General features: G+C 43.7%; 1 protein-coding gene across 1 annotated transcript in view; it reads left to right on the top strand.

The window, feature by feature from the left end:
- The window catches only part of LOC124775899, a 198,445-nt gene that overhangs the window by 117,841 nt on the left and 54,560 nt on the right, over positions 1–26,044 (top strand). The gene's annotated exons all lie outside the window — the stretch shown is intronic.

Raw genomic sequence — 26,044 nt, forward strand, 5'->3', positions numbered from 1 at the left:
TATTTACAATTTGTACAGAAACCAGATGGCAGTTATAAGAGTCGAGGGACATGAAAGGGAAGCAGTGGTTGGGAAGGGAGTAAGACAGGGTTGTAGCCTTTCCCCGATGTTGTTCAATCTGTATATTGAGCAAGCAGCAAAGGAAACAAAAGAAAAATTCGGAGTAGGTATTAAAATTCATGGAGAAGAAATAAAAACTTTGAGGTTCGCCGATGACATTGTAATTCTGTCAGAGACAGCAAAGGACTTGGAAGAGCAGTTGAATGGAATGGACAGTTTCTTGAAAGGAGGATATAAGATGAACATCAACAAAAGCAAAACAAGGATAATGGAATGTAGTCTAATTAAGTCGGGTGATGCTGAGGGAATTAGGTTAGGAAATGAGGCACTTAAAGTAGTAAAGGAGTTTTGCTATTTGGGGAGCAAAATAACTGATGATGGTCGAAGTAGAGAGGATATAAAATGTAGGCTGGCAATGGCAAGGAAAGCGTTTCTGAAGAAGAGAAATTTGTTAACATCCAGTATTGATTTAAGTGTCAGGAAGTCATTTCTGAAAGTATTCGTATGGGGTGTAGCCACGTATGGAAGTGAAACATGGACGATAAATAGTTTGGACAAGAAGAGAATAGAAGCTTTCGAAATGTGGTGCTACAGAAGAATGTTGAAGATTAGATGGGTAGATCACATAATTAATGAGGAAGTATTGAATAGGATTGGGGAGAAGAGAAGTTTGTGGCACAACTTGACCAGAAGAAGGGATCGGTTGGTAGGACATGTTCTGAGGCATCAAGGGATCACCAATTTAGTATTGGAGGGCAGCGTGGAGGGTAAAAATCGTAGAGGGAGACCAAGAGATGAATACACTAAGCAGATTCAGAAGGATGTAGGTTGCAGTAGTTACGGGGAGATGAAAAAGCTTGCACGGGATAGAGTAGCATGGAGAGCTGCATCAAACCAGTCTCAGGACTGAAGACCACAACAACAACAACATAATTTTTCACTATGGAGGAATGTTAACCCAGTTACAAGCTAGTATAACGAACAAAATGTTCCCTAAAATTATTGGCTATGGGACAGAAAAATGAGGGGCATTAATAAAGGTAAGGAAGAAGCTGGCTTAGAAGTGCTTATGTCACAATGGACCCCTAGTACACTGAGGTGATAAAAGTTGTGGGACAGCGATGTCCACATACACAAATTTCAGTAGTATCATACAAAGTACAAAAGGACGGTGCATTGGCGGAGCTCTTAGTTGTGCTCAAGTGATTCACGTGAAAAGGTGTCCGGTGCGATTATGACCGCACGACGGGAACTATTAGACTTTGAACGCGGAATGGTAGTTGGAGCTCAAAACATGAGAAGTTCCATTTCAGAAACCGTTAGGGATTTCAATATTCCGAGATCCGCAGTGTCATGAGTGTGCCGAGAATACAAAATTTCTGGTATTACCTCTCACCACGGACATCGCAGTGGCCGACGACCTTCAAATAACGTCCGAGAGCAGCGGCATTTGCCTAGATTTGTCAGTGCTAACAGAGAAACAACACTGCGTGAAATAACAGCAGAATTCAGTGTGGGACGTACGATGAACGTAGCCATTAGAACAGTGTGGCGGAATCTGGTGTTGATGGGCTATAGCAGTAAATGACCAACGGGCGAGTGCCCTTGTTAACAGGACGACGTCGCCTGCAGCGCCTCTCCCGGGCTTGTGGCCATATCGGTTCGACCCTAGACGACCGGAAACCCGTGGCCTGGTCAGATGAGCCCGATTTCTGTTGTTAATAGGTGATGGTGTGTTTCGAGTGCGACGCAGACCCCACGAAACCACGGGTCCAAGTTGTCAGCATGGCACTGTGCAAGTTGGTGGTGGCTCCATGATGGAGTCGGAGGTGTTTGTATAGAATGGACTGGGTCCTCTCGTCAAACTGAACCGATCTTTGACTGCAAATGGTCATGTTCGGCTTCTTGGAGACCATCTGCATCCATTCATGGACTTCACGTTCCCACGATAACGCATCATGTCACCAGGCCACAATTATCGCGATTGATTTGAAAGACATTCTGGACAGTTCTAGCGAATGATTTGGTGATACAAATCGCCCAACATGAATCCCGTCGAATATTAGTGGGACAAAGTAGAGATAAAAGTTCGTGCACAAAATCAATAGGGACAATGTGGCTCAGTATTTGTGCAGGTGACTTCCAACGAGTTGTTGGGTCCATGCTGCACTAGGCAGGGCAAAATGAGGTCAGATGCTATATTAGGAGGTAACACACGACTTTTGTCACCTCAGTGTAAGTCGCAGACGAAACTGCAGAACAGGGATATAAAAATGAATTGGATACGATTTACATATTAACATGCAATCGTGTCGGAGCATAAATGAGGTAATCGTTAAAACATTTGTCTGCCCACGTTGATAATTAATCAACCTAACAGGGAAATTATGAATCTGAAAGTTGGCGACAGTATTAGTTAGTGTTTTGTTCACTCTATGACGAACATCATGTGTAGCTGAATTTTCTTACTTCGAACTTCATTTGTAAGAAAATCTAAGTCCTGAAACTTCCTGGCAGATTAAAACTGTGTGCCCGACCGAGACTCGAACTCAGGACCTTTGCCTTTCGCAGGCAAGTGCTCTACCATCTGAGCTACCGAAGCACGACTCACGCCCGGTCCCCACAGCTTCACTTCTGCCAGTATCTCGTCTCCTACCTTCCAAACTTTACAGAAGCTCTCCTGCGAAACTTGCAGGACTAGCACTCCTGAAAGAAAGGATACTGCGGAGACATGGCTTAGCCACAGCCTGGGGGAGGTTTCCAGAATGAGATTTTCACTCTGCAGCGGAGTGTGCGCTGATATGAAACTTTGGAAGGTAGGAGACGAGATACTGGCAGAAGTGAAGCTGTGGGGACCGGGCGTGAGTCGTGCTTCGGTAGCTCAGATGGTAGAGCACTTGCCCGCGAAAGGCAAAGGTCCTGAGTTCGAGTCTCGGTCGGGCACACAGTTTTAATCTGCCAGGAAGTTTCATATCAGCGCACACTCCGCTGCAGAATGAAAATCTCATTCTGGAAACCTCCCCCAGGCTGTGGCTAAGCCATGTCTCCGCAGTATCCTTTCTTTCAGGAGTGCTAGTCCTGCAAGTTTCGCAGGAGAGCTTCTGTAAAGTTTGGAAGGTAGGAGACGAGATACTGGCAGAAGTGAAGCTGTGGGGACCGGGCGTGAGTCGTGCTTCGGTAGCTCAGATGGTAGAGCACTTGCCCGCGAAAGGCAAAGGTCCTGAGTTCGAGTCTCGGTCGGGCACACAGTTTTAATCTGCCAGGAAGTTTCATATCAGCGCACACTCCGCTGCAGAGTGAAAATCTCATTCTGGAAACCTCCCCCAGGCTGTGGCTAAGCCATGTCTCCGCAGTATCCTTTCTTTCAGGAGTGCTAGTCCTGCAAGTTTCGCAGGAGAGCTTCTGTAAAGTTTGGAAGGTAGGAGACGAGATACTGGCAGAAGTGAAGCTGTGGGGACCGGGCGTGAGTCGTGCTTCGGTAGCTCAGATGGTAGAGCACTTGCCCGCGAAAGGCAAAGGTCCTGAGTTCGAGTCTCGGTCGGGCACACAGTTTTAATCTGCCAGGAAGTTTCATATCAGCGCACACTCCGCTGCAGAGTGAAAATCTCATTCTGGAAATCTAAGTCCTGTTATTTTAATTTAAGTATGTGGTAAGAACATTTGCAATCTAGTTTCATTAACCGCAAGCTCTCTTTTAAAGAATATTTTAACGTGACGCCCAACATTTTTTGACGTAAATACAGAACGGCCTGGCATTATTTTCAACCCAAGAGATTATGTTGTGATTAAAGCATATGTAAAAAGTAAGCCGCCATTTACACTGCGTGCATGTATAATTTGTCACTTAGAAGGCAAACATAATGTTGATTCTATCTGGAAAAAAAGAACAAGGCCGATTAAACAGATTTATTGTAACAGATCAGGAGTCTCTTTCAGTCAAGGAGATGTCGCTCGAGAGCTCTTTGTTACTTCTCGGAGTATGATTTGTAGATTCAAAGACTTTCGTTTTAAACATGATTCAGTGAACTAACGTATTAAAAAACAAACTAAGTTCATCGATTTAATGTTGGAATAAAGTAATTAGAGATTTGTATTTGGAATTCAGAATAAAAAACCACAGTTCATATAAAATTTTTAGTTTTTTTAATTGAACAAAACTCTCGAAGCAGATAAATTTCGTTTCTTATTTTCCTATGTGGAAAACAAATTTTGACATGTCCCTTTTCACCTCCAAAGATCTACAAAGGAAAGAATAATAAGACTGGCGCTACTGTTTCGATTCACCCCTCTCTGCGGGGTGAATAGAGACAACAGCTTTTTATTTTTTATTTTTTTCCTCTAAAGGTGAAAGCTGTTTCAATTCATCCCGTTTTACGGTATCCACATAACATTAATGCGGTGTATTTCCATCGATGCTTTCCCACTTTCCGAAGGGTGTAAGATGTGCTGTCGTCGAAAATACTAAGTTTATTATCTTTCTGAAACTTTTTAAGGTGATAAATTCCAAGGCAATTGCACTGTGTATCATTGAAAATTTGCTTTTTGTTTTTGCTTCTAAATATTTAGTGTGATTTACAAGTAGTGTACTTTACATCTGAGATTCTGGCAGCATAACTGATTGGGGCTACTGAAATGAAATGAAATGTCGTGTGGCTGGGGCCTCCCGGTCGCCTGATGCAAGTCTTTTGAGTTGACGCCACTTTGGTGACTTGCTAGTCGATGGGGATCATATGATGATGAAGATAACACAACACCCGCTCCCTAAGCGGAGAAAATCTCCGACCCAGCCAGGAATTGAACCTGGGCCCCTTTGCACGGCATTCGGCCGCGCTGATCAGTCAGCTATCGAGGCGGACAATGGGGCTACTCATGCGATTATATTAAGTGACGTGAGGCGACGGCAGTAGAGGAGACCGTGTCGTACGTAAAAGCTTCAGTTTCCTAGCAATAGACATCCGCATCGCAATACCTTTATTGTAATTTGTTGAAGTCTTCAAGATGCTGAATATATTAGTGCTGAGCATGTTCGCGTTGGAAAGCGTGATATGAGACAAAGAATTCTGTGGATGCGGGGATAGAAGAGGTTTATTGTTATTATTATTACTATTATTAAAAACGGGCGGACGCTGCCTCCAGTCTTTTAACTAGTTCGATGCGGTTCATCACGATTAAATCTTGTACAAAGCGTTCAGAATTATTCGTTATATATACATTTCAATTTCTGTCTTCCCCTTCAGTCTTTACCCTCTACATCTCTCTCTAGTACCATGGAAGTTATTGCCTGTTGTCTAAACACAAGGCCTACCATCATGTCCATTCCGTTCTTGTAGTCAGCGTTTTCCATGCCGATCCTTCGAAAACCTCATTTTTTTTTATCAGTCCACCTGATTTTCAGCAGATTTCTGTAGCACCAGATCTCAAACCTTTCCATTCTTCTCTGCTCCTGTTTTCCCACTGTCCATGAATCACTACTGTATTATGCCGTGCTCCAGACGTACGTCCTCAGAAATGTATTCCTCAAAAGACCTATGTTTGGTACCAGTAGACTTGTTTTGGCAAGGAATGCCCGTTTTGAATATGCTAGTACGCTTTTTATGTCTCCGTCATGTGTAATTTGCTTCCAAGGTAACAGAGCTTCCTCTTTTCGTCTGCCTTGTTGTCCACCATTTTGGTGTTAAGCTTATCGTTAATCTCGTTTCTGCTGTAGTCCTCACTACTTTTGTCTTTCTTTGGTTTACTCTTAGTCTATAGAGCGTGCTCATTAGTTTCCTCTTACCATTCAACCATCGGTGAACGATATCTTGAGCGAATCTTATTAATGATATCCTCACACCTCGAATTTTAATCCCATTCCTGATTATTTTTTTCATTATCACTTGCTTCCCCGATGTAGGGTTTGAACAACAAAGGAGGAAGACTGCATTCCTGTCTTACAGCCATTTTCCTTTTTGATCTTCCATTCTTTTGTCCCTTCTCGATTCTTGTACATGTTGTATATAAGTTGCTTAATCTATTTTCTGGAATTCCGAAATATGGTGCACTATTTTACCTTGTCGGATGCTTCTCCAAGCCGGCCGGAGTGGTCAAGCGGTTCTAGGCGCTACAGTCTGGAACCGCGCGACCACTCCGGTCGCAGGTTCGAATCCTGCCTCGGGCATGGATGTGTGTGATGTCCCTAAGTTAGTTAGGTTTAAGTAGTTCTAAGTTCTAGGGGACTGATGACCTCAGAAGTTAAGTCCCATAGTGCTCAGAGCCATTTGAACCACTTGCTTCTCCAAGTCGACAAATTAAATGAAAATGTTTTGATTGCAAGAGGCGTGTGTGGCAGGCGTTACGTAGCAGACTGAAAACTATAGATTTATTTTCCGTCTGTGGAACGTTGTTTTTGTTATTTCAAATTGACTGGCTTTTGACAGCGTGAGATCATTTCTGGTAGTTACAGAGTAACCAGACTTACGGGAACGATCAGTTTTACTTGCTGACAAGTACGACCAGTTTTAACAAGTTTCAAAGCTTTTCTAAGACTAATTCCTAGACTTGTACCACCTTCATAAGGTGCATACGATACGATTACTAGATATTGCATGTTGCATGGAATTTGTACAGTGTTTTCTTCATAAAAATGCTGGAGCGTTTGATAATGTTGTAGGACCTCTACCTCTCCCAGCATGCTTAACTGGAGCACCGTGCTTATTACACTGCTCATTCCATTCAACCTCACCGATGATAGCGATGTCATTGGTGACTCTTACTGCTGATATCCTTACAACACTGAATTTTAATCACATTCATGATTATTCCCGTTTACGACGCTGCTAAAGACAGTACCTATTGCTGTGTTCGGACCTCTGGCACCACTTTGACGAAGACGTTTGATTCAGCTTCCTCCTACTTTTTTTTTCTTTGGAAGAGTCTCGGTAGTGTTGGATCCAGTCCTCCAATTGTCACATAAAGCATATCTAATTTCCCAAGCCATGGTGCTATTCACAACACAGGACAGAACGCTGTACGGATTGGGATGGTCATATCTGCGAAAGAATCAAATATGCAGGGAGACTAAGGAGAGTCTCTCCGAACACCTCTTACAAACACTTTCGAACATGCTCTGAACAAATTACAATTTGTGTATAAGTTTTTTACACATTCAAAGAAAATAAAAGAGATCTCATGCACAATAAAAGGGATATGTTCCTTAACAAACAAATAGACCTCTGCCTGTTATCCGTTATTCCTCAAGGTTTTCTCATGACGCACTGTCCAAAGTGAAGCTGTCAACAACGTTGAGATTGGTCTAAACACCACTGTACTCTAAGAAGCTTGGTCTTATTGGGGGCATTATGTCCTGGCCATTCACCTGTCTGCGAAGTCACTTAACCACACACCAGAGCGGCAACCTCATTTTAACGTAGGCTGTGGACGCTGTGCTAGCTGCCTTTTTCTCGTCCACCTAAATCCTATGGCTAACCAGATATCAAAACAGAGCTCCCTGGAAATCCTGTTCGACGTTTATTTGCCACATAGCCCCCTATACTATACGGCGAAACACCTATTACCCGTATTCCTCTTTTAATAACCATTCTATGGCCTGTGCAATGTGTACCAGAATTATATGACTGCGTGGTGTATGTTCTATTGTACATGTCCGAAAGAACATACAGCACGGAGAATTGCAACTGTGTAGGTGTTAAGTCAATTGAAAGTGGGGGAGGCAGAAATAAAGGAAAGGAGTGTTGATGTCAGCTGGATTGGGACTTTATGCTGCATCAGTGCTGCCAAAGTGACAACGTGTGCCGCAGTGGGATTAGAACCTGGGCTCTTCTGCTTACTAGACAGTAGCGTTAACGAATGCGCCATCCAGGCACTGTGTGTGCTGCAATTGCGCGGACCATCTCGGCACGCCTCCCAGCCGACTAACATTCCCACCTAGCGCCGCACATCCGCATTCCCATCCATGTCCACCACACTCGCTACTTTGAGATTCCCACAGGAGATCAAACGTAACTGTGCGTCTGCACTGAAGGAGGTGGATTCATTGTCCATCGAGCCAAATCAATTATATGAACGCATTGTGTCTGTTCTATACCTGGTCACTATGTTTCCCCTAGCTATATGTGCTTCTGTAGATGTGCATTTGTCCTCTGGTCATTCCTGCCTAACCATCTTACACTTTCTGACACTCTCATTCTTGAGACATTTGTTGTATTCCTTTTCGCACGCTTCATTTGCTGCATTTTTTACATTTTCTCCTTTTATCAATTCACTATTTCCTATGACATCCAAGGATTTCTTCGAGGCCTTGTCTTTTTGCCCATTTAATCCTCTGCTGCCTTCACTATTTCATCTCTTAAATCTACCCATTCCGCTTCAGCATCCCTTTCTCCAATTGTACTCATCCATTACCTGATGCTCCCTCTAAATTCTCAATAATCTCTGCTTCTTTTAACTTACCTTGAGGCCATCTCCTTAATTGTACTGCCTTTTTGCAATTTCCTCAACTTTAATCTACATCTTGTAACCAGTAAATTGAGGACAGAGTCCACATCTACCTCTGGGAATGGCTTACAGTTCAAAATCTGGATACGAAATCTCTGTGTTACCATCATACAGGGTGATTCAGTTGCCCCTACCTCTGGGCTTCATGCAACCTACAATGCCTTCAAAAAACACATGTGAGATTTTCATATTCTCCCGGTTGCAAGGTTTAAACTATTTTCCCTACAGAAAAACATGAAAAGGACATTTTGCGGGAAATGTAATTTATAAAGCTAGCATATCACAACATATTCTTCCTGTCGGCTAAATTTCGCGTCTATAGCATGTCATCTTCGTGGTGTAGCAATTTTAATGGCCAATAGTGTACATTAAATTTCCTCGAAAAAGGTCATTTCATTTTTTCTGTAGGACTGGTAGTTTGCACATACCAAGCGAGAGAATATGAAAATTTAGCGTGTAATATTTGAGGGCGTTGCAGGTTGCATAAAACCCATAAGTTTGTGCCGCTGTATCACCCTGTATAGTGTATCTGATACTTTCCAGTGTCTCCAGCTCTCTTTCACGTCTACAATCTTTTTTCATGGTTATTAAACCAAGTGTAGTGATGATTAAATTATACTCTGTGCAATGGTCTGGGCCGGCCGAAGTGGCCGTGCGGTTAAAGGCGCTGCAGTCTGGAGCCGCAAGACCGCTACGGTCGCAGGTTCGAATCCTGCCTCGGGCATGGATGTTTGTGATGTCCTTAGGTTAGTTAGGTTTAACTAGTTCTAAGTTCTAGGGGACTAATGACCTCAGCAGTTGAGTCCCATAGTGCTCAGAGCCATTTGAACCATTTTGCAATGGTCTGGCAGGCAGTTTCCTCTTTCATTCCTTTCCTCAGTCCACATTCTGCTATCAGTTTTCCTTCTCATCATTTTCTTAGTGTTGAATTCCAGTCCACCTTCACAATTAAATTTTCCTTCGCCGCATGGGGTAGCCGCCCGGTCTGAGGCGCCTTGCCACTGTTCGCGCGGCTCCCTCCGTAGGAGGTTCGAGTCTTCCCTCGGGCATGTGTGTGTGTGTGTGTGTGTGTGTGTGTGTGTGTGTGTGTTGTCCTTAGCGTAAGTTAGTTGAAGATAGATTAAGTAGTGTGTAAGCCTAGGGACCGATGAACTCAGCAGTTTGGTCCCATGAGAACTTACCACAAATTTCCAATTTTCCTTTCTCTTAACAGCCTTAATAATTTCTTTCATCTCATCATAAACCTTTCAATCTTTTCATCACCTACGAAGCTAGCTGAAATATAAACTTGTACTACTATGGTGGGTGTTGGCTTCATGTCCATCTTGGCTACGATAATGTGTTCACTGTACTGTTCGTAGTAGTGTACCCTCATTCCTATTTTCTTATTCATTATTAGACCTACTCTTGCATCACCCCTATTTGATTCTGTGTTTATAACTCTGTATTCATTTAACTAGAAGTCCTGTTCATCTTGCCACAGAACTCCACTGATTTTCATCATGTCTGACTTCAACCTTCCAGTTTCTTTTTTTAAATTCTCTAACATACTTACCTGATTAACCGATCTCATCTTCCACGCTCGGACCCGTAAAATGTTTTTTTTTTTTTTTTTCTGACGACGAAATCCTCTCGAGTAGTCCCCTCCCGGAGACCCGGACGGGGGACTATTTTACCTCCGGAATATTTTACCGAAGAGGACGCGCTTTTCATTTAACCATATAGTAGAGCTCTATGCCCTCAGGAAATGTAACGGTTGCAGTTTCCCCTTGCTTTAAGCCGTTCGCAGTACCAGCGCAGCAAAGTCGTGTTAGTTGATGTTACAAGACCAGATCAGTCAATCATATAAGCTGTTGCCCCTGCAGTTATTGAAGAGACTTCTGTCCCATCTTCAGGAACTAAATGTTTGTCTGACCTCCCCCCAGATACTCTTTCATTGTGTGTACACCTTTGGTACGGTTATCTGTAGCGTTGAGGCACGCTATCCACCCCATCCCGGCAAGGTCCGTGGTACATGTGGGGTAGAATATACTAGAAAACGTTAATTATTTTAGTGATAATTAGGAGATTCATTCGGCATTTTTTCACCTCTTGAGGGCCGTTTTCAGCAACTTTCACACAATTCACTGCTTCATTAAAAGATAAAGTTACTGGTGTCATCGTTTTTTCCCAGTAATTGCTAAATACGGAGAAAAATTATACCCGATAACACAGCATCGTGCCTTACTTTTCTTTCCACAACAAAGGCCTCAGGTGCGTAACATTCCGATAAAAAATGTTTATTTCATAAATTTGTACGACTGTTTGCGTAATATTCTTTCTGAAGTGTCGGCAGAAGTGCCAACACCGTGTTGTTTGAGGAAGCCGAAATGCACGCTATAAGCTCACGCAGGATGGCGTGAGGTCTGAAACAGGATACGTAATGAATGCTATAAAGAGAAGTACTTAGCTTCTGGAATACTTAACTTTAATCCACAACTGGTGAACATTGGTCTTGTTGATACAGTATTATCATCTCAATATAACTTGGTGATGGCGCCTTGCTAGGTCGTAGCAATTGACTTAGCTGAAGGCTATGCTAACTATCGTGTCGGCAAATGAGAGCGTAATTCTCAGTGAACCTTTCCTAGCAATGGCGGCTGTACAACTGGGGCGAGTGCTAGTCCGTATCTCGAGACCTGCCTTGGTGATGGCGCTCGGTCTGCGATCACTGACAGTGGCGACACGCGGGTCCGACATGTACTAATGGACCGCGGCCGATTTAAAGCTACCACCTAGCAAGTGTGGCGTCTGGCGGTGACACCACACTTTCCTTTTGAGCCGAGGATGAAATTATTACTTCGTCCTTCATTAATGTGAAAAATATTATCAATATTAATGTTTACGTAAGAATAAATTGCGAAGTCAGCATCATGGAAAGAAAAAATGGAAGAATGTAATTAATATTTCATAAATTTCTACGCAAGGATATGCCTTTGGCATCTACTTGCTAACAATATCACTTCTTGAATGAGATTTTCACTCTGCAGCGGAGTGTGCGCTGTTATGAAACCTTCCTGGCAGATTAAAACTGTGTGCCACACCGAGACTCGAACTCGGGACCTTTGCCTTTGGGGGCAAGTGCTGTACCATCTGAGCTACCCAAGCACGACTCGCGCCCCGTCCTCACAGCCCTTGTTCTTGCATAGCTCAGATGGTAGAGCACTTGCCCGCGAAAGGCAAAGGTTCCGAGTTCGAGTCTCGGTCCGGCACACAGTTTTAACCTGCCAGGAAAGTTTCATAACAGCGCAAACTCCGCTGCAGAGTGAAAATCTCATTCTGGAAACATCCCCCAGGCTGTGGCTAAGCCATTTCTCCGCAATTTCCTTTCTTCCAGGAGTGCTAGTTCTGCAAGATTCGCAGGAGAGCTTCTGTGAAGTTTGGAAGGTAGGAGACGAGGTACTGGCGGAAGTACAGCTGTGAGGAGGTGGCATGAGTCGTGTTTGGGTAGCTCAGATGGTAGAGCACTTGCCCGCGAAAGGCAAAGGTCCCGAGTTCGAGTCTCGGTCCGGCACACAGTTTAAATCTGCCAGGAGAGTTTAATATCACTTCTTACTTTCAACCTATATAATTAAATGACTGAATATCGAAATACATGTTAGCAATATTTTGGTACTTTTAAAACAATCTTACCTGTGGAACGAAACATTATTTCGTTTAACACACTTTTCAGTTCATCCAAACGCTTCACGAGGCTGTATCGTTATAATCACATAACGCTGAATTAAAACATTAAAATAGAGAAAAATCACCGTTTCCTGCATAATGCACCAATTAACGCTCTCTGCCCATTGTCTGCTTCAAATGTTGCTTTCTGGGTAACAATGATAATGCACTAATTATTTCAGCTTTGGAGTAAGATTTTATTGTCAATTTTTATGGACTTTTGCCTACATACAGAGATACCTCCTGTAAGTATTTTCTCGGACAAAAAGGAAATCCAACTTATCGTACAAAGAACCTGTGCGCTGCGTTGTGGTCCGACTCGCCAGTCGATACGCCGCACCCGCCAGCCACTTTATGGCTGTTTAGCATTCCGCGGGCCCGGAGCCGTTCTCTGGCCTCAGACAGCTTTGCCCGCGAAAGGCTTGCCTGTTAAAAGCCCTGGCCGCTCGCCGCCGGAATTGCAATAGATGGCCGCGTTGGGAACTGGTTCCAGCACACAGCAAAGTGGTCGATCGCAGCCGGTCGGGCTTTCAGCCGCCTCTCGCAGATTGCAAACAATTTCTGCTGCACCGTACAGTGTTGTTACCCCTGCACAGTACATTCACGTGTCGGGTATTAACTGCCACTACCGGCGGAGACTGCCCTTGGGTCCAGCACATTTCAGCCTCGGGAAGCGCGAAGGCTTGATAGCTATTCCGTTTTCTAAATGGAATCGTTTTCTAAATGGTATCAACAATAGCCGTCAGAATTAAAGTGCTAAATGCAATATTCACTGCTGACAAAAACAGTGAAATACCCAGAAGACAAGGTTCGCCGAAGCGCCAAGTGTACCTGGCGGCTGGAAAAAAGCGCAGTTCATTCCCGTTTTCAGGAAGGGTCGTAGGACAGGAGCACAAAAGTATAGGCTCATATCGTTGACGTCAATTTGTTGTAGGATTCAAAATCAACATTGATTCCACAAACAGAGATCTTGCGAAACTCAGATCGCTGTGTCACTCCATGAGATTCACAGTACTGTAGACATAGGCGCTCAGGCTTACCGAGCTTACCGAGTATAGGAGCAGCTTTGCGTCTGGATTCAAGGCTTCCTTGCCGACAGAATTCTTTCAGAGTACGCCAGAGGCTGGCTTAGCCTGCAGTTGACGCATTATGTGCTGCGAACAGTAGAGGAATAGTTCATAGATGATGCCTGTTTCTGTAAGCACGAAAATCCACCCTATCATAAAGCAGCAGCTGTGAGGCAATGCTTTGAGGTAGTAACAGTCCTGAAATGGGATGGCCTGCACAGAGTTCAAACCTGAACCTAGTTGAACACCTCTGGGATGTGCTAGAACGTCTGCTTCGCTCCAGACCCCTGAGTCCGTCGTCAATACCGTCCGTATTTTCGATTCTTAAGACACCACATTGAGAGTGTCCCCAGCAGAGCTCAGGCCGCCATAAAGGCTGGACGCATCCCGTGTTAATGTCCAGTAATAGATCTCCGGATACTCCTGATCAGATAGTGTACAGACGTTTGATGCCAAAGAATCGACACTGATGATGCACTTACGAAATACGTTTATTTACGAAGTACGTTGGTGAGCTAAAGTATTATGACCACCGCCCACCGCGAGACTAATGTCGCCTGCCGTTTGGTGTTGCAGGCACGTGATGCGGTAAGGGAGTGTACGGGGTATTCAAAAAACAGTGTAGAATACGACGCTTGGTTGCGAATATTAGCACAGTCGTTGCACTGGCAATATGTCAGATGTATCGGCAGGGTATTAAGACGCCTAACTCACAGTACTTTATCTACCATTAGGTGGTCTGCAGTCAGTTGTGTGGTTCGAGACGTGTTATAGGCTACGTTAGATTTGGTCGTGTTTGTATGCCGTATTGTATAGTACTGGCATCTCTGGCTTTTTTTACCCTCTTCCAAACACAGATTCACTTATGTGTCTGTTGATATTTCGCTACCTGTGCGTACAAATGGTGTAGTACATTTATTTACATTTTCTATTTTCCATCACTTGTTGGCAATGGAAGCCTACTACTCGACAAGTGAAATGGCGGATATGATATTGTGCTATGGTTTAGCAAGTGGATGTAGCTTACGAGCCCTTGCCATCTACGCTGAAAAATATCCACAATGCAGAGTGCCCTCTGATAAAGCTGTTCGGCCGAGTTTTCCTGCGTATGAGGGGCACAAGTACCCTTACATCTTAGAGGACTGACAATGGAAGGCCCTGCACTGCCTCCACGCCTGACATGCAGGAGCGTGTGCTACGTTTGGTGGAAGAAACCCCTGGGACCAGTATGCGACGATTAGCAGCGGCAAAAGACGTGTCTCACTCTCTTATCTGGGGGAGGGGGGGGGCTTCATAAACAATTGCTGTACCCGTATCATCTACAGCGCGTTCAGGCTTTAAGGACACAGGATCTCATGGCAGATGGCAGTTATGTCAATGGCTGCTGCAGAAGTGTGTCGCAAATCCACTGTTCAGATCAAAGAATTTTATTAACCAATGAGGCAGGATTCACAAGAGATGGTATTATGAACTTCCATAACCAGCTTGTATGGATAGATGTAAATCCCCAAGAAAATCAGGAAAGAGGGCATCTACACCGATTCTAGATCAATGTGTGGGCAGGCGTACTTGGCGATAGATTAATGGGTCCTATTTAAGATATTGCCTACCTATTGCAGCAAAGAATGTGGCTCATGCATGGTGGTGCACCAGCACACTTTCGTCACAATGTGCGCGAACTACTGACGCAGACATTTCAGGACCGCTACTGGTCGGTGGGGAGAGGTGATAAGTACACCTTGGTCTGCTCGACCCCAGACTTCAATCCCACTTGAGGGAATTGGTCTACGCCACGCCAATCAACGATGTGCGGAAACTACCGGATCTCGTCTTCAATTCGTGCCAGCAGTTACATTATCCGGTTTTACTTCAAAGGATGCGTGATTCTTTACGCCGGAGGACAGTGGATGGACGCCACGATGAACACCTGTAAACACGTGTTCATCACAGAATGTATGCATTTTCGGACCCATGTTTATTGGAGTTATTTTTCTTGTTTCGATAAGTGCTACCACATCTCAAACAATTCACACAATTTTTGAATACACCTTATAAGCGGAGCAGAGTTATTGTTGGTCAACTTCAAAGTTCAGTGCATTTGGAAGCACACAGTCCCTATCACTGCACAAAACGTTAATGCATAGGGACTGCGCAAGAGCTCCACTTCTTTTGTTTAGTGTGGAGCGCACAAGTGCGACTCTAGAAAACTGTTCATCTAATGTCATTGAATAGACTTGTTTAAGGGAATTTGTCACAGCCTAATGAAGAACGTAATGTCGAAAAGCATTTTTGCATTAATATGCACCAATAAAATTGTTTTTCAGTTCGACGAAATGTGTCTACTGTTAAGTGTGTATAACATACTGTTATTGATTTTGGGGGTTGGTTCGAAGGAAGTAAGGGAAATAATTCTGTGAAAATACCGGTTTTCAGTGAAAATTCAGTGCAATTTACAGTGAAGAGCGAAAGAAACTGGAACACCTGCCTAATATCATTCAGGGCCCCAGCGAGCACGCAGAAATGCCACAACTCGACGTGGCATGGACTCGACTAATGTCTGAATTAGAGCTGGAGGGAACTGATACCATGAACCCTGCAGGGCTGTCCATAAATCCGTAAGAGTACGAGGGGCTAGTGATCTTTCCTGAACAGCATGTATCAAGGCATTCCAGATATGTTCAATAATCTTCGTGTCTGGGGAGTTTGGTGGCCAGCGGAAGTGTTTAAACCCAGAAGAGTGTTTCTGGAGTCACTCTGTAGCCATTCTGAACGTGTGGGGTGTCGTGTTGTCCTGCTGGAATTGCCCAAGTCCGTCGGAATGCACAATGGACATGAATGGATGCAGGTAATCAGACAGGTTGCTTACTTACATGTCACCTGTCAGAGTTGTATCTAGACGTTTCAGGGTTCCCACATCACTCCCTAATAAACACGCCCCACACCATTACAGAGCGTCCACCACCTTGAACAGCCCCTGCTGACATGCAGGGTGCATGGTTTCAAGAGGTTGTCTCCATACCCGTACACTTCCATCCGCTCGATATAATTTGAAGCGAGACTCGTCCAACCAGACAACATGTTTCCAGTCATCAACAGTCCAATGTCGATGTTGACGGGCGCAGACGAGTCGTAAAGCTTTGTGTCGTGCAGTCATCAAGGGCACGCGAGTGGCCCTACGGATCCAAAAGCCCATATCGATGGAGTTTCGTTGAATAGTTCGCACGCTGACACTTGTTGGTGGCCCAGCATTGACATCTGCAGCAATTTGTGAAAGGGTTGCACTTCCGTCACTTTGAACGGTTCTCTTCAGTCGCCGTTGGTCCCTTTCTTGGAGGATCTTTTTCCGGCCGCAATGATGTCGTAGATTTGATGTTTTACCGGATGTTCACGATACACTCGCGAAATGGTCGTACGGGAAAATCCCTATTTCATCGCTACCTCGGAGATGCTGTGTCCCATCGCTCGTGAGCCGACTGTAACACCACGTTCAAACTCACTTAAATCTCGATAATCTGCAATTGTAGCAGCAGTAACCGATCTAACACTTGTCTTACGTAGGCGTTGCCGACCGCAGCGCCGTATTCTGCCTGTTAGCATATGTCTTTATTTGAATACGCATATCTATACCAGTTCTTTGGCGCTTCAGTGTATTTATGAGTGGGGGTGAGGCAATGGTGAGACCGTGGAGTCGCATCCGAGGGAAGGACGATGAAAGTTCCTATCGGCCATCCCAGTTTAAGTTTTCTGTGATGTCCTCAAATCGCTTATGACAAATGCCGGGACGGTTTACTTGAAAAGAACACATGCGATTCCGTTCTCCTTCTGTACTCACCCCGTCTTTATGCTCCGGGTGTAATAACCTAATGACGTTAACTCCACTAGTCCTTAGTTCCTTCCACAATTTGTTTATTTAGTCATGTGCCGCAAGCCTTTCTGTTTGATACCATCTTGATGGTTTGCTTATTGGTTGTCTTAAGCTGTAAACGTTTCGCGTAAGTGAGCCTGATGAGGACACGCACGGTGGATCATCATTTTTGTGTTGTTGGTGATTATACAGTACGGCGACAAGAAACGGGAACGTTATGATATGACGTGGAAAGCTGGAAATCGTTGTACATGATCGTCTCTGGAAGCGTCTTTTATTCAGCAGTGAGTACCGTCTGCTGACTTTCATAAAACTTAGGAACAAGTACGTGTTTGTCAAGCTAATACAAGTCTTCAGTTAGTTGCAATATATGGTTTACAGAAGCGCATAAGTCAATGGTCAGCGTATCTGACAGCTAAGCGGTGGACCTGGGTTCGATTCCAGGTACTGCCAGGGATATTTCCTTGATGGGAGGACTGTAACGGTGTGCACCCAGCCTCGTGATGCCAACTGAGGAGCTTTGTGAGTGAGTAGGAAGTCGCGGACGCAAGGTCTGGTACTTGCACCGGCTGGGAGAGTGGTGTCCTGACCGCATGCCCCTCCATACCGTATCCTAATGACGCCATTGGCAGAGGGTGACACTGCGGGGCCGGCCGGTGTGGCCGAGCGGTTCTAGGCGCTTCAGTCTGCAACGGCGCGATCCCTACGGTCGCAGGTTCGAATCCTGCCTCGGGCATGGTTGTGTGTGATGTCCTTAGGTTAGTTAGGTTTAAGTAGTTCTAAGTTCTAGGGGACTGATGACCTCAGCTGTTAAGTCCCATAGTGCTCAGAGCCATTTGAACCATTTTTTGACACTGCGGTCGGTTGGCTCTCTTACTTGGGTGGTGACATTAATCAGAGGTAGTTTGTGATGGACATTTGCACCACCGAGATTGACGAACAAGTGCAGAAACGGTCGTGTAGCAATGTTTACGAGTACTAAGCTTTGCAGCAGTGTTCTAGACCACACAGAAAACGTCTCCGCAGCTACTCAGGGAAGCGAGAAGTCTTATACTATTGATGGAGATCCGTCCTGTCGGACAAAGACATTAAGCTAGGCGACCGCCTTGGAGCTGCTGGAGAGGGATGCGCTGGCTGCAAGGATTATTCAGCTTCACCTTTCCATTCCTCTCATACACCCCTGTAACAAGAGTAGCGCAGAACAATAGGCCAAGCGAGGCGTTGCAGTGTTCATGATACTGTGCTCTCATTAGGATGGAACAGAGTTCCAGTCCCCGTCCAACCATCAAAATTTAGATTTCCTGTTAAGTCCCTAAGTCGCTAAAGATGACAAGCCAGGGCTGATTCCCTTGAACGACAGGATCATTTTTCTTCCCCATGCTAGTTTAGTCAAACTCGTTCTTCGTCAGTTATTCAGATTATGCTACCCTCTCTAGAACTTCAACTCCAACGCAAAATTGAACCGGAAGAAATACTTCTTGTGGTGATTCGCTCTAGGTACCAACTACCAGGTGGTTATAATTGAGTGTAGCCACTCACAGAGGTCCAGTGTGGGCTGTAATATTCGTCTGGTAGCGAAACTTTTTTACGATGGAAGAAAGTTAGTTCCAGTTTTCTCCACTAGGTGCAAATCTGGTGCTTTACAGCATCTCGTCGACGTTTCCGGTGCTCATATTGAAACATACTGTGTAAGCAGTGGTTAATAGTAAAACCAAAGTTTATACCTTTCTCACATTTTGACCTTTTCCGCCCAATCCCCGTTCGTAATCCATTACGCATGGGAATATTTCTACACGTCTTTCTTCCATTCACAGCCCTCAATTTAGATCTCGTGGTCAAAATTGGAACTAATTTTGTTCCAGCGTAAATCGGTTCCGCATTAACGCATTAGAATGTCCACCAAGTTTTGCTGCCATACAATAATTACAGCCCATTCTTGACCTCTGTGATCAGCTGCACCTTAATTATAACCACCCAGTACAAAAAAGTGTCACTGGCAGAATAATAGAATTGTAAGAGTAAGTAAAAACTCCAGACGTGAGCCGATGGGACACCTTTCCTACACTCGTTATCACGGTTCGGCTATCGGGGCTCATACGTCGATTTTAAAGTTGAAGTTGGAGTTGCTTGGAGGCGTCGCAAAGGGGTAACCCACTGGAGGCTGTTTTTTATTGTAAGAACGGCGCGCGAAGAAGTGAATCCAGCTCCACAGGCAACACTCCCGAGTAAGCAAACAGCGTCGTGTGGCAAAAGTTCAAGGCGATGGCCGGATCATAACGGTGCCGGTTCCGGCTGACTTGACCAGAGCACTGTGCGTACGTCGGCGAGTGTCAGTCTGGAACTTACGGGTGTTCCAGAGAACATCAGGACACAGAACAATATGCCGCGGAGCTTATATACAGAATTTGTCTCAAAATTACTTCGATCTCACGAGTACATCTTCTACATGCATGAAGATAGAAACATGAGGTAAATTTTAACTTACGCATATGACTAGAAAGTTTATATTTAAAAAACCATGGTTACAATGGTATATATTTTACATAAATGAACACAAAATCTTGTGGTACTTTCACCGAGTGATTTGGCGCACTGGTTAGCACATAGGAGTCGTACTCGTGAGGACGATGGTTCAAATGAACGTCCGACCATCCTGATTTGGGTTTTCCGTGATTTCTCTAAATTACCCCAGATAAGTGCCGGGATTTTTCATTTGAACGGAACGGCCGATTTACTTCCCCATTCTTGAACCTTTCCGAGCTTTTGGTCCATCTCTGGTGACCCTGATGTCGACAGGACTTAAAAAAACCTTATATTTCTTCCAGCCGTGGGGAATTTTCGGCATTTACCCTTCACAAATGTTCAATGTGCCCTCCACCAGACGCCAGTCAAACTCGTCCCATAGTTTTGCGAGCGTCCGCTGTTGCTATACGGTTGAGAGGTTAGGGGCTTAGATGGAGTCTTTCACAAAACCCACACGGGAAACCCACATTCCATGAGATCAGTTGACCACCTTGGACGTGATTGGTCCTTTGCGAGATCCATATGCCCCTTATGGTCGTCTGATCTTTGAAGCAGGTATTGTAAAGAAATACTCGTACGTGTAGCTGCCAGTGCGTTGGTACCTCGTCCTCTTGAAAAATGAAATTTTCAGCGTGTTCTACCAATTGTGGAAAAATGAAACTTCGTCTGGATCGCTTCTTTTATTATCGACTACTGGTTTCAGTCTGCGCTGCAGATCGTCTTCAGGTCTGGCACCGTAAAGTGCAGTTTCTCGAAGTGCAGATTGTCAAACTGCACTTTGCGGCACCACACCTGAAGATGATCTGCTGCGCAGATTGAAACCGATAATAGGTAATAGAAGGTGTGATCCAGACGGTGTTTGTTTATTCATTATAACAAAAGAGATCACGGTTCCTATGATTTGGCGTCAATTGTGAAATTGTGGAGAAAGCCAGGTCACCTGCATATCCAGGTACGTGATTTCTGTATCAGCCTTTTCTGAAAAAAAAGGGAAGGATTGCAAAAAACTTGAAGTTTCAGCTCGAATGTGGTCTGTTGCTACTACGATTCCCATATTCTTAGGTTGTGACGGTTCACGTATCCACGTAAGGGGTACATAGCATCAGCACTGAACACTACGCGTGAACGGAAAATATCTTGCATCAGCACGCTCAGGATGAGTTCACAAAACTCTACACGTTGTCGTTTATTATCGTCACGAAAGGCTTGTAGCAACTGAAACCTGTGTGGTTTGAAACACAAAACACGCTAGAAAGGCACTTGAGGAATGGCTAACTCTCGGCTACCGTAATGGGATCACTGTGGACTGCGTAAAAACTCTGTTCAACACTATCTATGTCTTGAACCAACGGAAGCGGCCTTTAGATTTCCCCTTACATAAATAACCCATGTCTCGAAACTGCTGGTCTCATAGTTGGATGCTTTGAGCTGTAGAAAACGAGACGCAATACTGTCTAACCCAGTGAATTTGGAATTTGATACATTCCGTATTACTGCAGATATTCCAGCTGCAAAATGATGAATTTCTTTCGATGGCCAAAACGCTTACTTAATATTGATTCCCATTACAGAATTTGGGGGGGAGGGGGGGGTGAACCGAAACGATCAGTTTGAGCTATGATAAAATTCGTTGACGGGCAGGAATCAGCTCCAGCTGCTTGACGCAGTCTGCATCTCCTCTCCAGCCTCTGCACACACAAATGGCGTGACGAGAGCGCCTCGACCATGCACTACTTGGAGTAGCAGTTGGGCACTTACAGTTGAGGAGCTACTTGACCGAGTGGTAGCGGCTCCACGGCCTGGAAAGTGTGCAACACAGCCGGGAGACTGGTGTGTTGACCACATGCCCTTCCATACAGCATCCGCATGACGCCACAAGACAGAGGATGGCATGGCGACCGGTAGACATCCCGTAGGCCTTCACAGCCTCTGCGAGGAGCTCGTTTAAACGGGCACTTAGAGAAGTTGGGTGGTTTTCCAGACACGGTAATAGTATCAATATTCGCTCTAGTAATGTATTAATACTGCTGATTGACTAGTAGGTGTAATTTAGAGTAAAGTTAAATTAAACTGAAGAACTGGGCGATACTGTTAAACTGTAAATAATTAAATTATTGTGCATCAGTTATATCTTTCCCACTGCGGATAGAGAAATGATATAAAAATTAACAGTGTGAATATATTGCTAGCAACTGGAACTGCCCTCCATGTATGTATTACTCTAACAAGATTCATAGATGAAACACTTATTTAAATATAGATTAATAATATGTAAATAAGAGTGAAGATCTCTTAACGGTATTGGGTATATCATCGTTTTATGACACAATAACCAAACCAAGAATGACCTGTCCACTTAGGTCTATCATTCAAATCGTCTGATAGCATAAACACACTAAGGAATTCAAAGAAAAGAAAATTGGACGCATTAGTTGACAGTAATTCATAGTTTTTGGGTTGTCGTTAGCTGACAGTCACGTAAGTTTTCTTTGGAGTAGTAAGGCATCATCATCACGTTTTGCTTCACACACTACTCTTTCGAGCTTTTGCAATTTTTAAATGTCGTTTATTTTTTATCTTTCTCTGGGGAAGCCTATAGACTTAAGGAGTGTACGCTGATTTTCCCAGATATGTATATGCATAACACATCATATGGTTGGAGTTAATCTTTCTAAAGTATCTTGCCTCTCCTCTTTACAATTGTAATGCATCACTGAACCAGTATCTACATTGTCAGGATTTATGTTTATGCACCACACATGTCTTCCGATATCACCACAGTCATTTAAAATTTCAGCGCCAGTTCATCCCTCACCTCGTATTCTTTTTAGAAAGGATTTGAGTCTTGGGCATATGTTTCGGGGATTCTATCCTCCCCAATACTCTGATTCGTTATCAAAATGTTATCAGAGCAGGATTCACGCTGACGCTACCAACTCTGTCAAGCAGGATATTCTCGATAATGTGTTGGAGGTGAGTGGCGAATATCGTGCTGTAGAGCTTATATCAACACTTTATAAAACTGATTCTTTATTTCTCTCATCTTTCTTGAATATACAACTTCAGTTAACAGATTTGGGAACTTACTCGTAGAGGAATTGCGGCAATCCTCAATTCGCCTCGTAAGATGTCCACCGAGGTAGCTCCTTACGATGACTATCGATTTCAGGAGCTTTTATGTTGTGATTTTCCTCTGCTACTGTTAGCAGGGGCAAGGGTACAGTTTCATTAGAAAATTCTCACTCTCACTGTCAGTTTTGAAGAAAACAGTTTCAGTTTATCAGATGCGGACATTCTTGTTGCCATCTTAGAAACTCAACTAGGTATCGAGAAGATTTGTATATACGATTTTTTAAAGTTTTTTTTTAATTACTCTCTACTATCAGTTTTAAATATTTTTGTGCTACGGTCGGTGTGTCTACAAAATACTGCTTCACGGATTATATATATATTGCTTATTTACCCTGACCAGATTAGGGCGTTAAGGCCCTCTCGTACATATTAAGTGAGAGGGGGAAATCTTGCTCTCTTCGGTGCACATTATGACAGAAATTATACATTATATATAATTACAGGAATTATTTAGAATTTAGTATGACAGTTGAATAAGGGAATGTAAAAACGCTTTAATTTATAACTAACACAAATGATGTAGTTTCGTCAATCAATATTAAGAGAATTATCTTTCATATATACATTGCCTCCTACGTAATTTTTCCTAACGAAAGAGTGTGATTGACAAAGAGAAACTCGAATAGATAGAACGAACAACGTGTAATTGCATGTATGTTCCATACCACCGGCTTCAGTCAGTTACGGAACAGAAATCTGATTCAGTGGGTTCCGTTGCCACGCCTGCCGTCTACCAGTTCACGGCCGTTGGCATTCCAGCCGTCCTGCTATTGTGTAACCTGCATTCAATTCGATAGCGGGAACTGTCTGAACGCAATTGTGTGTGCTCGGAGTGTGCAGCGCACACCCACATTTTGCTTCTCACGTAATGTTCATCTTCCATATAAAACCATGATTAAACATGAAGAGGAAAAAATACAACCGAAGACGAAATTGAATTGTTGTACCCTAGTTTCCTGTGTGACGTACGAGAGAGATACAAAATGTCTGTAGATGCATTGAAATGTAGTAGAACTCTGCCCTGTTGCATCAGCTTCAAAACTCGGTGGTTCTAAGCTCTCTGCTCCAGTCGAGGAGGTCTATAGATGAGCTCTAATTCATCTAGTTACTGCTCCAGCACGTGAGTCCGCTAATTCAACGCATATAAGATGGCAAGGCTAAACTGAAAGGCAGGAAAAATACAGTATAAAATTACTATTTTATTTGGCTCACTAGAAATGGTTGATGAAAGCTACGACTATAAAAAAACAGTGGGTTTGTTTATGGAATAGCGTATCTGCTACCAGTTACGATCTTTCAAGTGCGTTTTCTTTGTGTTACGCCATTTATTACTGTTTTTTTCTTTTTTTCTTTTATTTGTACGGGTGGGGTTAGATTCGGCAGATTCAAGAATCCGCACTACTTTCATACCCATGTTATGAAACACTACCTTGATTTTCTATCTTGATGAGTCTGCAGATGAAAACAACCGATTCTGATACCAATCCATAATAAAGATTCATTCGTTATTCGTAGATTAACGTATGTATCACGAATGTACAATGCAGACAGACGAACTTTCCAAATAACTGTTACAGAACGTGTTAACGTACCCTGGCGGCAAAGAGACAGCAAGCTGGCGAACTGGATCGCGTTCTCTCTGGATTCCAAAAGGATTAGCCTTGTTGCCTAACAGATCAGACAGTGAATTGGTAAATATCTTTGAAACAGTCTAATTTTGGCGACGATTTTACGGTTTTGTTCTAACTTTCATAAGCAACGCGCAGATGTCTCTTATCAGTTATCAAAAGTGACCGATGTCCACTTTTCACAGAATTAGGTAAAGATGAGTATCGAGCAGCGATAAAACATTTTGAGATGAAACTACGACCCAGACAAGAATTGAGCTGAAAGATGTTAATGGGCAAATCCGCACTAGCGTCAGAGATTACTGCATGAATTAATTTGAGGTCGGACGGACGTGAACAACAGCCACAGTACATGCTGGAAACCCATCTTAAGCTGCTTCTGACCAATTGGCGAGAAAGTTCATTGTATCGTGAAGTGTAGCCGTCGATGTAAGATTCGTGACACTATTGAAGTGGAAGGCATCTTATATGATCCCCTCACTCCTTATTTCCGAGATCTATATCTACATCTATACTCTGCTAACCACCGTGAGGTGCAAGGCAGGGGCTACGTCCCACTGTATTAGTTATTTCCGTTTTTCCCGCTCCATTCACGTATGGGGCGTGGGAATAATGATTGTTTAAATGCCTCTGTGTGTGTTGTAATTAATCTAATCATGTCCTCACGATGCTTATGAATGCGAGACCTAGGGTGTTGTAGCATATTCCCAGAGCCATCACCTCTTTTCAGTAATCTACCAGTTCAGTGTTTTTATTATATAATTATGATACTCTTCCGCGGATCAAACAGACCTGTTGCCATTCGTCCTGCCCTTCTCTATATTCGTTCAGTATCTCCTGCTAATCCCATCTGGTACGGGTCCCACACACTTGAGAAATATTCTATGATTTGTAAGCAATCTCCTTTGCAGACTGGTTGCATTTCCCCAATATTCTACCAATAAACCGTAGTCTGCTTTACCCATGACTTAGCCTAGGTGATCATTCCATTTCGTATCCTTGCAAAGTTTTACATCCAGGTATTTGTATGTTGGCCGATGCCAACAATGACTCATTGATATTATAGTCATAGGATACTACGTTTCTCCGTTTTTTGAAGTGCAAAATTTTACATTTCTGAACATTTAGAGCAAGCTGCCGATATATGCACAGCTCTGAAATCTTACGAAGGCTTGACAGAATATTTGTACCTCGTTGAAGATAGCTGAATCATCTGCGAAAAGTCTGTAGTTACTATTAATATTATCCGCAAGGTCATTAACACATAACATGAACTGCGCAGCACCAAACACACTTCCATAGGTACATACGAAGTTACGTCTACATCTGTCGATGACTCTCCATCCAATAAATCCTCAGTCCACTCACAAATTTCGGTTCATATCCCATACGACCATAAGCCTAAGTGTGGTGCTGAGTCAAATGCTTTTCGGAAGTCGAGAAACACTGCATATGTCTGACTGCCTTGATCCATGGCTTTTAGCATGTCATGTGGGAAAAGTGCGAACTGAACTTCACATGACATATTTTTCCGAAATCGATGCTGGCTGCGTGGAGGTGATTGTTCTGTT

Source organism: Schistocerca piceifrons, chromosome 2, assembly GCF_021461385.2.
Source record: "Schistocerca piceifrons isolate TAMUIC-IGC-003096 chromosome 2, iqSchPice1.1, whole genome shotgun sequence".
NCBI lineage: Eukaryota > Metazoa > Arthropoda > Insecta > Orthoptera > Acrididae > Schistocerca > Schistocerca piceifrons.